The sequence below is a fragment of the Colius striatus genome, chromosome 2, assembly GCF_028858725.1.
Source record: "Colius striatus isolate bColStr4 chromosome 2, bColStr4.1.hap1, whole genome shotgun sequence".
Classification (NCBI taxonomy): Eukaryota; Metazoa; Chordata; class Aves; order Coliiformes; family Coliidae; genus Colius; species Colius striatus.
Window position 1 is genome coordinate 48,971,253 of NC_084760.1, and position 9,042 is coordinate 48,980,294.

A 9,042-nucleotide genomic window follows, 5' to 3' on the forward strand; every position below is an offset into this window, starting at 1 on the left:
AAAACAGTTTTCACTTTCATCACGTCTCTTGGCTGGATTCCACAACATTGCAGAAACATTTCTACAAGAATTGATTAGTTCTCACATTCTGGGCCCTGGAGAGCTTCCCATGCCTCTCAGAATAGGTAGGCCTTTCCGAGTGCAGGCTTAGAGGTGAGACCTAAGCCAGATGGGCAAAACCACCATCCTTCAATTATACATTACTATGCATATAACTGAATCCTGTGGTCAGCAAGCTGACAGGAAAGAGAGTAAAAGGACTAGCCACTTATTTTACCCACATGTAGCAGCAGGATATACCTATAACCTTGACGGGGGCAGGGGGGTTGTGGGGGAGTGAGGGGATGTGTGTGTAAAAAGTTGAGGTTTTTTCCCCACATAAAAATAAGTTCAGGACTCTCAGTCTTTGGAGCTCTCAGTTCAAACCCCTGACTCTAACTTCCCATGTTCCAGAGTGTCCATTCACCAGGTTAATGGCTTGTGGGTATTGATGACAACCAGATGACAACTTGATGACAATTCCACCCCTTCATTTTCCTTGTTTCAGCTCTGACTTTGTACAGAATTACCCTTGGGAGCAAGGAGAAGCACATAGACTGGACTTAGGGCTCGAGAGAACAAAACTCAAGCAGATGGGGAAGAAACAGGAAAGCACTGGGACCCCAAAAAAGGCAACAGGGAATGAGAAATTCTTGACTTCTACCACCAGCTGGTCTTCCAGGAGATAAGCCTTGGTTTTAAAATGAGATTAGAGCACTTTTCTATATACAGATTGCAGGTATTTTGCAAAGATGCCTTTGTCCGTTCTTGTCAATAGCTACAGCATCTACGAAATTATACTTCTGGATAAAAGGCACTTTATCAAAAAGTTCCTGACAAGCTCTTATCTACTTAGCACATCACTCACATACCCATCCTGTATGAAATCTGTACAAGACAGTGTTCATTTTGTCAAATTATGAAGAACAAACGATGCCAGGCTGAGTAAGATGCAGCCTCTGAGATCTACTGCACCACAGGTGATCGACGCAGCACAGTCCACTGAGCCCGGTGGCAAAAGCAATACAAGGAAACAGATATTAGGGAAACTAGGAAGCATAGAGAACAGGCCAGTCCAAAGCTCAAGAAGATAACAGCAAACAAAAAGGAAACTAATTGTCCAAGCTACCACATGAGCCACTGAGCATCACAAATTTTTACTCACAGATGGTCAGGGTTGGAAGGGACCTCTAAAGATCATCCAGTCCAACCCCCTGCTAAAGCAGGCTACATCAGGTCACACAGGAACACATCTAGGTGGGCTTTAAAAGCCTCCAGGGAAGGAGATTCCACGTCCTCCCTGAGCAGCCTGGGCCAGGGCTCCCTCACCCTCACATGAAACATTTCCCTCAAGTTTAAGTGGAACTTTTTGTGTTCCAGCTTTTGTCCATTACCCCTTGTCCTGATGCTTGAGACAACAGAAAAAATTGTTGTCCCATCCTCTTGACAAACACCTTTTAAATACTTGTGTTAGTGAGATCACCCCTCAGTCTCCTCCAGACTAAACAGCCCCAGTCCCGCAGCCTTTCCTCATAAGAAAGATGCTCCAGTCCCCTGGTCATCTTGGTGGCCCTGCACTGGACTCTCTCATAAGATGAAAGACACTGACACCAATCCGTATGGAGGGTTTGTGGACTAGAAAAAGATCAGTTTTGTGATGGATGTTGAGAATACATTAGTAAAGCCCTGAGCAGGTGAGTGATACTGTCCTTGCAGAAATGGAGGGCACATCAGTGTTTCCGTGACAGGATTGTTCCCTTCCCCTTCCTGCTAAGTGCTGTTTTTCCCAGTCTCTCAGAGGTTAAGGACAGGTAGGAACCATTAGATCTTCGTACCTCCTTTGGGAACTGTAAGTCAGACCTCTTGCATCTCACAGCCCTTCAAACCCCACCTGCTTACCTTGCGTGAGACTTAACTACAGTGTCACTCATGCTTTTAGCTGCAGTTAGAGCACATCCATCAGAGACGTGGCCGTCTTGGCTCAGACACATCTGGAAAGCGCGCCAGTTGCCCTGACAGCTTGTTACAATGATTAATCACCTTCATTCCAATAAATTTGTGCCCAGTTTTTCATATGAATTTATCTGGTTTCAGCTTGCTGCTACACATTCCCATAATTTACTAGATGAAAGAGCCTTTCAGTACCTGATATTTTTCTCCCAAGGAAGTTCCTTCACCATCATAATCAATTCTCTGCTCAGTCTTTTTTGATAAGCTAGAGAGAGCGAGTGCTTCTCATCTCCCATTGCAAAGCATTTTCTTCAGGCTCGGAATCATTTTGTGTGGCTCTAATGTTCCACCACCCATTTTTCAACATCATTTTAAAACACGCAAGCCATCCCGGTGCCAGTCTCATGAATACAGTATGTGCTCATATGGACTTGCTTGTCCCTTAGGACTCTTACAAAAAAATAAATCTATTCAGAGTCTTAGGCAGGTGCAAGCTGGCTTCCTTCTGCCTGGCATTTGGAGCAACCAAAAACCAGCCGTCAGTCACCTTCGCTGGTGCTGCCATCTCAGCAGGTAAAGAGAAAGCATGACAAGGCTGTCTGCCTGCTCGTTCACTGTGATGTGGTTCAACACTGGAGAGCCAGGCTGCCCCTGTGTGGGATCCTGTGCTGAGCACAGGTGGCCCCAGGCACACTCAGACCACCTCCATGAGGAGAAACTAGCCAACAGGCACAGAGCAGCCGTCTTGGCCTGTTAAACCCTCTCACCCATCAAAGTGGAGTGGCTGCAGCCAGACCTTTACGTCCATGTCTGGGAATTGTTTGGCAAAGTGCTAGCAGCCTGGGCCAACACTGTGCCACAGACCATTTTGCAGTCTCACCGTGGACCCAGCTGATCTCCAGTACCTGCGAGCGCTGCCCACTGCCACCCCCTTTACCAAGGGAGATAAACATCTTAACCCAGAACAGATCTCCAAAGAGGGAGAAGGATGAAGCATCTCCCTCGCTTTCTCTTTCCAAACCCTCTTCCCTGACAGGTCAGCAAGGCTTCAGATCACAGAGGTAGCCACAGGCTGGGGTATCTTTTTCCTGCCCAGTGGCAGTCTAAAGGGTTCCAACTGACAGCGGACAGGCAAGATTTCTATTGCAGAAGAACCTCTGGCAGGCACACCAGGCCTCTCAGCACAGCCTGATGTGCCTCAGCAAGAGAAAGGACACAGGAAGAAAAGGCACTTTTGCATAAGCTGAGAGGAGGGCTTGCACCTGAGAGCTTGCATCACCATGCAGCTGAAGCCAAACCCAGGCTGAAAACCTCACCCAGGCCAATGCTTTAGCCTTGGGAGGGTCCCTGAGCTGCCTATCCTGCATCAAACATCCACCCAGCATCAGCACCCCAAAGCTTTCTCAGGACAGGCTTGTCCTGCTATCGCTTGTCAGAGTTGAAATGGGAGTCACACTGGTATCCAACAAGGCTGGTGGCACTTGACACCCGTTATAAGCAGATGAGGCATCCAGGCTGAGCTTGTACCACTTTTTCTGCAGTTCCAGGGTTATCAGATCAGGAGATTGAAGGAAGAATGATTTTAGGAAAAGATAATTTCCCCCCAAGTCAACAGAAGGGACCAAAAATATCTGATATATAATATTTTATTAGGTTTTGACTGGAAAAATAGGAACTTTATTTTCCCCACAGAATTTTCCCCTTTCTTACATTCTGTCAGTGGCAGAAAATGCTGAATCACAAACCTGGAGCTTTAAAAAAAAAAGTATTTCATATGCAGAAGAAACATATCTTACATCATTTCATGCTTCCTGCTCTGCTCTCTGGTGCCACGTTCCTCATTTTCAGGCTGTTTTAAAGGTCAGCTTCGCAGAACAAATCCTGACCTCAGACATGGGAAAAATGCTGCCTCATCACTCCAGGATCTTTTCTCACATGATTAGTCCCAACATTCCTGCAAGTAGAACAGTCCCCAGCACCACTGCAGCAACCAAAAAAGAAAATAATAGGAAAAAAAAAAAGGCAGCAAGATTACTTTTTTCTTTCCATTCCCCAAGTTAATACTCGCCACTCATTCCATAGGCTGCGGGCTACCGCAGCAGTGTTATGCTATTGCCATCTATGGACAAGTAATAGCCTTACCAGTCATACATACAAGTTAAAGTTGGAACACATGCCTGAACTGACAGCTGCTCTCAGGAAAGTTTTTAAAGGATTTTTAAAGAGGATTTTTTTTTAACATTTTCCAGCGGCTATGATACAGGATCTGGAGAAAAGTTAACCAAAGATGGCAACTACTTCTCAATGGTATTTGTTTTAATCCTTATTATGTGCTCATCCAATGGTCTTCATCTTGCCTGAAGAATTTTATTTTGATGCTACAAGTTGAGCAGGCGGGAGAGGTCACGTTAAGGTGTTGATCCAGAAGCAGCAGATACACCCTGTGTTTATTTCGAACAGAAGATCTGAACTTATTCGAAATTACTCCCGTCGGTTATCAAATGTTTAACGAATGATAGAAGGCACAAGAGTGATGAATAAGCTTCAGTGCTACAGGAAAGATGAAGATTAATTCACTTGCTTAATAACTCTTCTGAAAACGTACGATTTAAACCTTAATAAAAGAACCAGTCAATTAGTCTGCTGGTTACAAATGACAAATACATACTGACAAAACAGTTTGATTGAAGTATAGAAGTTACAAAGTTGGAAACTCTTTTTGGCTTGCTTACGTCTCTAAGAAAGAATCTGGCTCTTTTTCAGTAACTTAGTGGATCATGTTCCTATGAAAAAGTTTCTGTTGGTATCTGCAAGAAACACAAAGCAGGCTGAACTCCCACTCACTGGGAGACTCTACAGGTGACATTTAAAAGAAAGCACAGCACCACAGGGAGATGAAAAATGGGCTTTATGTTAAATTATAACTAGGCAGACGGTTACACTGCCCTCAGGTTCACGGTAAAGGTATAAAGACTGCCTGCCGTGCCTGCAGAGCTCATTGCCAGGTGGCACGAACCGTGCATGGTTCACTTGTCAGGCTCGGCCTCCTCTTGCTGGTCCAGCGGGAGGACAACGCCCAGCCCCAAAAGCATAGATTGCCCCACTGCTTGTCACTAAGCAATAAAACAAGCGGCCAAGGCATCAGACCCATCTCAGCCCCTTGCCAGGGGAAGGGCACTGTGAGACTGAGCCTTGCAGAAGTCATAGGGAAAGAACCAAAGCACCAAGCCCTCCTCTAACAAAGTTGGAACAAAAGTGTTTGGATAGGATTTCTGCGAGAAAGAGCCAGAGGTGTTTGTGAATAAGCACAAGAATAGGCACTTCCAGTGACTGCAGAACTATAAACAAAAGCACTTTTGTGCACTCCCAGATTACTTGCTCTTATTTTCTCTCCCAGTCACATGCTTATGTAGGTCTGTACTCTTTGAAAACATGATTCATTAAGACGCCTTAAATTGCAACTGCATATTGTATTACTAATACTGACTTTGTTTTAACTTTCCTATTACTTAGTATAATTTATTTCATAACTATATCTCTTATGTGACCAAATCCCCACTGAATCCTTTAGAGCTTTTGTTGCTACGTGTACTATATTTCCAAAGAGTTTCAGATTTATGGGCTTCCCCCCCTTCCTGCCATTGTTTCAGGGACATCCCCTTCTTTTCAGTAGACTGAAACATCCAGTAATCTGAAACACATTTGGTGACCCTGTAGCATTAAATCACGCTTCGTGGTGCTTTATTCCTGTTCCAAAAGACTTTATGCATTAGCGGGTACATAAAATTGCACCAGACTGAATACATATTGAAAAGTAATAAACGAGTCCATAGGGTCTTAATTTTTCAAAGCAGTGCACCACTGTTTTAAAGCAAGAGTGTTTAATTTTCCAATTAGGAAGATTTTTAAATAGCCCTTTTAACCCGCAGATACAGGAACACTCTCACCTCAGGTGTTCTACCCAGCTGAGAGATTTGGGTGCACCAACAATTTTCACAGTCAAGTGGTGTCCTCGGTTAGCTAGCTAGCAAGGGTACAATTAGCCAAGGCAGTTAATGTCTTCCTTTTATTCAAAAAAGCTTGTGTCATCATTACTGCGAAGACACAGGTCACAAAGCCTCTGTGAGCAAACTGAATAGCATACGTTCCTCTTTAAGCTTCACGTAGTTGAACATCTGTCAGACCTCAGCTACAGCTCCTCCTTAGTTTTCCCTGCTTAGTTCCAAGGCAAAAAAAGAAATCCATTTTGGTAAAACAAGGCTTATAATACCTCTGCCTAGATACATTTTGAGCGTAACGTGCCTGTTATAAAGAGTTGCTGCTGTTTTTAGAAAGAGCAGGCTCTTGAGCAGATCAGTTCTCAGTGTGTATTCACTTACGTATGACCACTTAAATGGTACGCACACACCCCCCACCCCCAAAAAAATCAGGTCTCAGTGTCGCTGCCATTGGCTCTCCAAAGCAGTGAAGGACTTAAAATGCACACCTTTAACACAATGGCATTCTAGACTGAAGGAAATTATTTGCAAGGCAAGTGAGGGTGCGTGTGAATGGAAGAATTCAACTTTTCAGATTCCAGGAGTTTGCAGGGCCAGTTTAGGTCTAACTGCATGCCAGTTAGATTTAAGCAGTACATTTAAGCAACGCTCACGAGCTGCAAGGAATGTAAGGCCTTCAATACTAGAAGTGGGACCACGGCAGAACTGAGGCATTAAAGTTCAGAACTGCCCTCCCAAAGCCCTTGCTCAACCAATGCCTAATCCTGGAGGCTCTGGAATCCTATTTTTAGGATGCCAAGATAGAGGACATTCTGCCTTTTGCATACTCAGAATCACCCAATGTTGGGTAGCTCCGTGCCTCTCGTTGCCCTGAGTCCGGCGCTGGAATTTGGAGCTCAGACACGTTTCCATGCAAGATGAGCCCCATGACCCTGGCCGTGCAGCCTGCTCAGAGCACATCCAACACATACCAGTGGGCACCACACACCGCTATGATCGCCATTCCAAGATGGGACAGCAAGTAGGAGGTCCCCGTCGCTATCCCAACCCTCACTGCAGCATGTCTCAGGCACTTGGGAAATGTGACCCCCTTTCCATTCCTCTGACTCGATGTAGCTCCTGAGTCAGCAGCTGCCCAGTTCCTCCAGCGTAGGGGAGAGAGAGAGAGAACCAGCTGCAAATGCTTATCATTGACTTCCCCACCATGTGCTAAGCTGCTGACTGCTTTTGCTTAACACTTCACCAGCCCCTTTGAACCCTTTCTCCACTCCCCAGGGGGAAGTTCCTTCCCCCTGGCATGCCTTGCATTGCCCCCCCATGCCTGGAAACCCAAGGTCAACTTCTCCCCCTTCTGCCAGATGGGGTTCAGCTGCCTCCCTCTGCCCTTCCTGAGAAGAATCTTACCCGGGAAGTGGGCTATCCTGAACAAGTATCTATCAGGAGGTAGGCTAAGCCTAATGCGCAATCCGTTCTCAACCAGCCTGTTGAACCCGTACTGCTGCCTGGGGCAGAGGGTGGGGATTCAGGATTTAGGGAGGCAATCAAGGAGAGGGGATGACCTAGCAATAATAACATTGCCTTAAGGAAAGGAGGGGAACAGCCTCAGATTTCAATACCCTTTTCAAAGTCTGCTCAATGTACTTTACATCAGAACACGAAGTTCTGGGAAAAGGCCCAGGAGCCACATCTCCAGCTCCTAAGCAAGTGCTCTCATCACTGGTGATATAGAATGACAGGGAGAGGGAGGTGCTTGTACTTCTTCCTCCAGAGGCCACATACAGGAGAAAATAATTATCTGAGGGAACAGAACTATGGTGTACACAAGCACCTACTCTCAAAAGGAGAGGCCAGGCTGCGAGCTTCAGCAGAGGGAAAACCTCTCCTGCAGGTCTCGTCTTCACCTAATCTCCAGTTAAAGCCTCTGCAATACAAGCATGCCTTAAATTTGCAGGTAGAGGGAAGCAGAACTGCAAGAGGTGGTTATTTTAGGGCTATGGTAAGTGTCACTACGTCAAAGCACAGATTGAGGCCGCATCTCTCTGCATAGTGCCATGTAGACAGGCAGCCGCCTCAATGGAGGGGCCGTATTTTGTCCCATGAAGACAACCAACAGTGCCACGGTTTCAAAGGTCTAGCTTTCGGGTCTCCCTATCGCTGCTCTACCTCTAGACACCTAAAGTCTAGAGATACTCTGGATCCAGCTGCTGGACGCCTATCCAGCCCCTTTCCCTCGTGCCACACGCAGACCTCTGCTGCCTCATGCAGGGTGCAAGTCCCATCTAGAAATGGGCTTCAGCTTAGCTTTGAGACAAGGGGAATGAGGAAAGCGGGAGACAGCTTTGCTGGGCTCTCGGTGCAGCTGTAAGTTCTGGCTGAGGATAATTTTTAGTGTGGGTGTCACAGTACCTTAAGGAAAGGCTTTTCTCCCAGCGCGGCTGCAGGCGGTCCCAGCGGCCTGCCTGCTACCTCATCGCAGCACGAAGGGGCAGCTTCAGGGCACGGGGCCCAGGTGGGCTTTGCAGAGGCCGTACCGGATCCCCCCCCGTCCGCACCGCGCACCAGCGGCCTCCTGCGCTCCAGCCTCATGCCAGCCAGGGCCCGGCGCCAGACGCTCACCCCGAGCCGGGAGGGCAGCCAGTCGCGCAGCGGGCCTGGCGCGGCGCGGCGCCCAGAGAGCCCTCCAGCCCGCCGCCGCCGCCACCGCCCCGGCCAAGGCCATCACCCGCGAGGAGGAAGGGGGATGGCCGGCGCCCACCCGTTCCGCAGCGGGATGGCGGGGGACACCCCACCGGGACGCGGACGCTCGCTGCTGCTACGGCTGCTGCCGCCCCTCCCCCCCCCCCGCGCCGCATTTTACTCGATTGTTTATTATTTTCCAAGGGGCGGTGGCGGGGCGGAGGCGCCGGCCAATGGGAAGCGCCGCTACCCTGACGGGCGACGGCTTCTGGCCAATGGGCGGCGAGGGCGTGTCCCGGCGGTCACGCGCGGCTCTAGAGCATGACATCATCTGTTTGCACGGCGCAGCCTAACTTGTCGCGGGGAGGGGCGGCGGCGG

General features: G+C 47.9%; 1 long non-coding RNA gene across 1 annotated transcript; it reads right to left on the bottom strand.

Annotated features, from left to right (window-relative positions):
- Positions 1 to 3,619: 3,619 nt before the first annotated feature.
- Positions 3,620 to 8,817, bottom strand: LOC133624974 (uncharacterized). The gene is made up of 2 exons (XR_009818239.1): positions 8,394 to 8,817; positions 3,620 to 7,129 (listed from the first exon to the last, which is right to left on the bottom strand). It is a non-coding gene; the product is annotated as an uncharacterized LOC133624974 (long non-coding RNA).
- Positions 8,818 to 9,042: the final 225 nt, after the last annotated feature.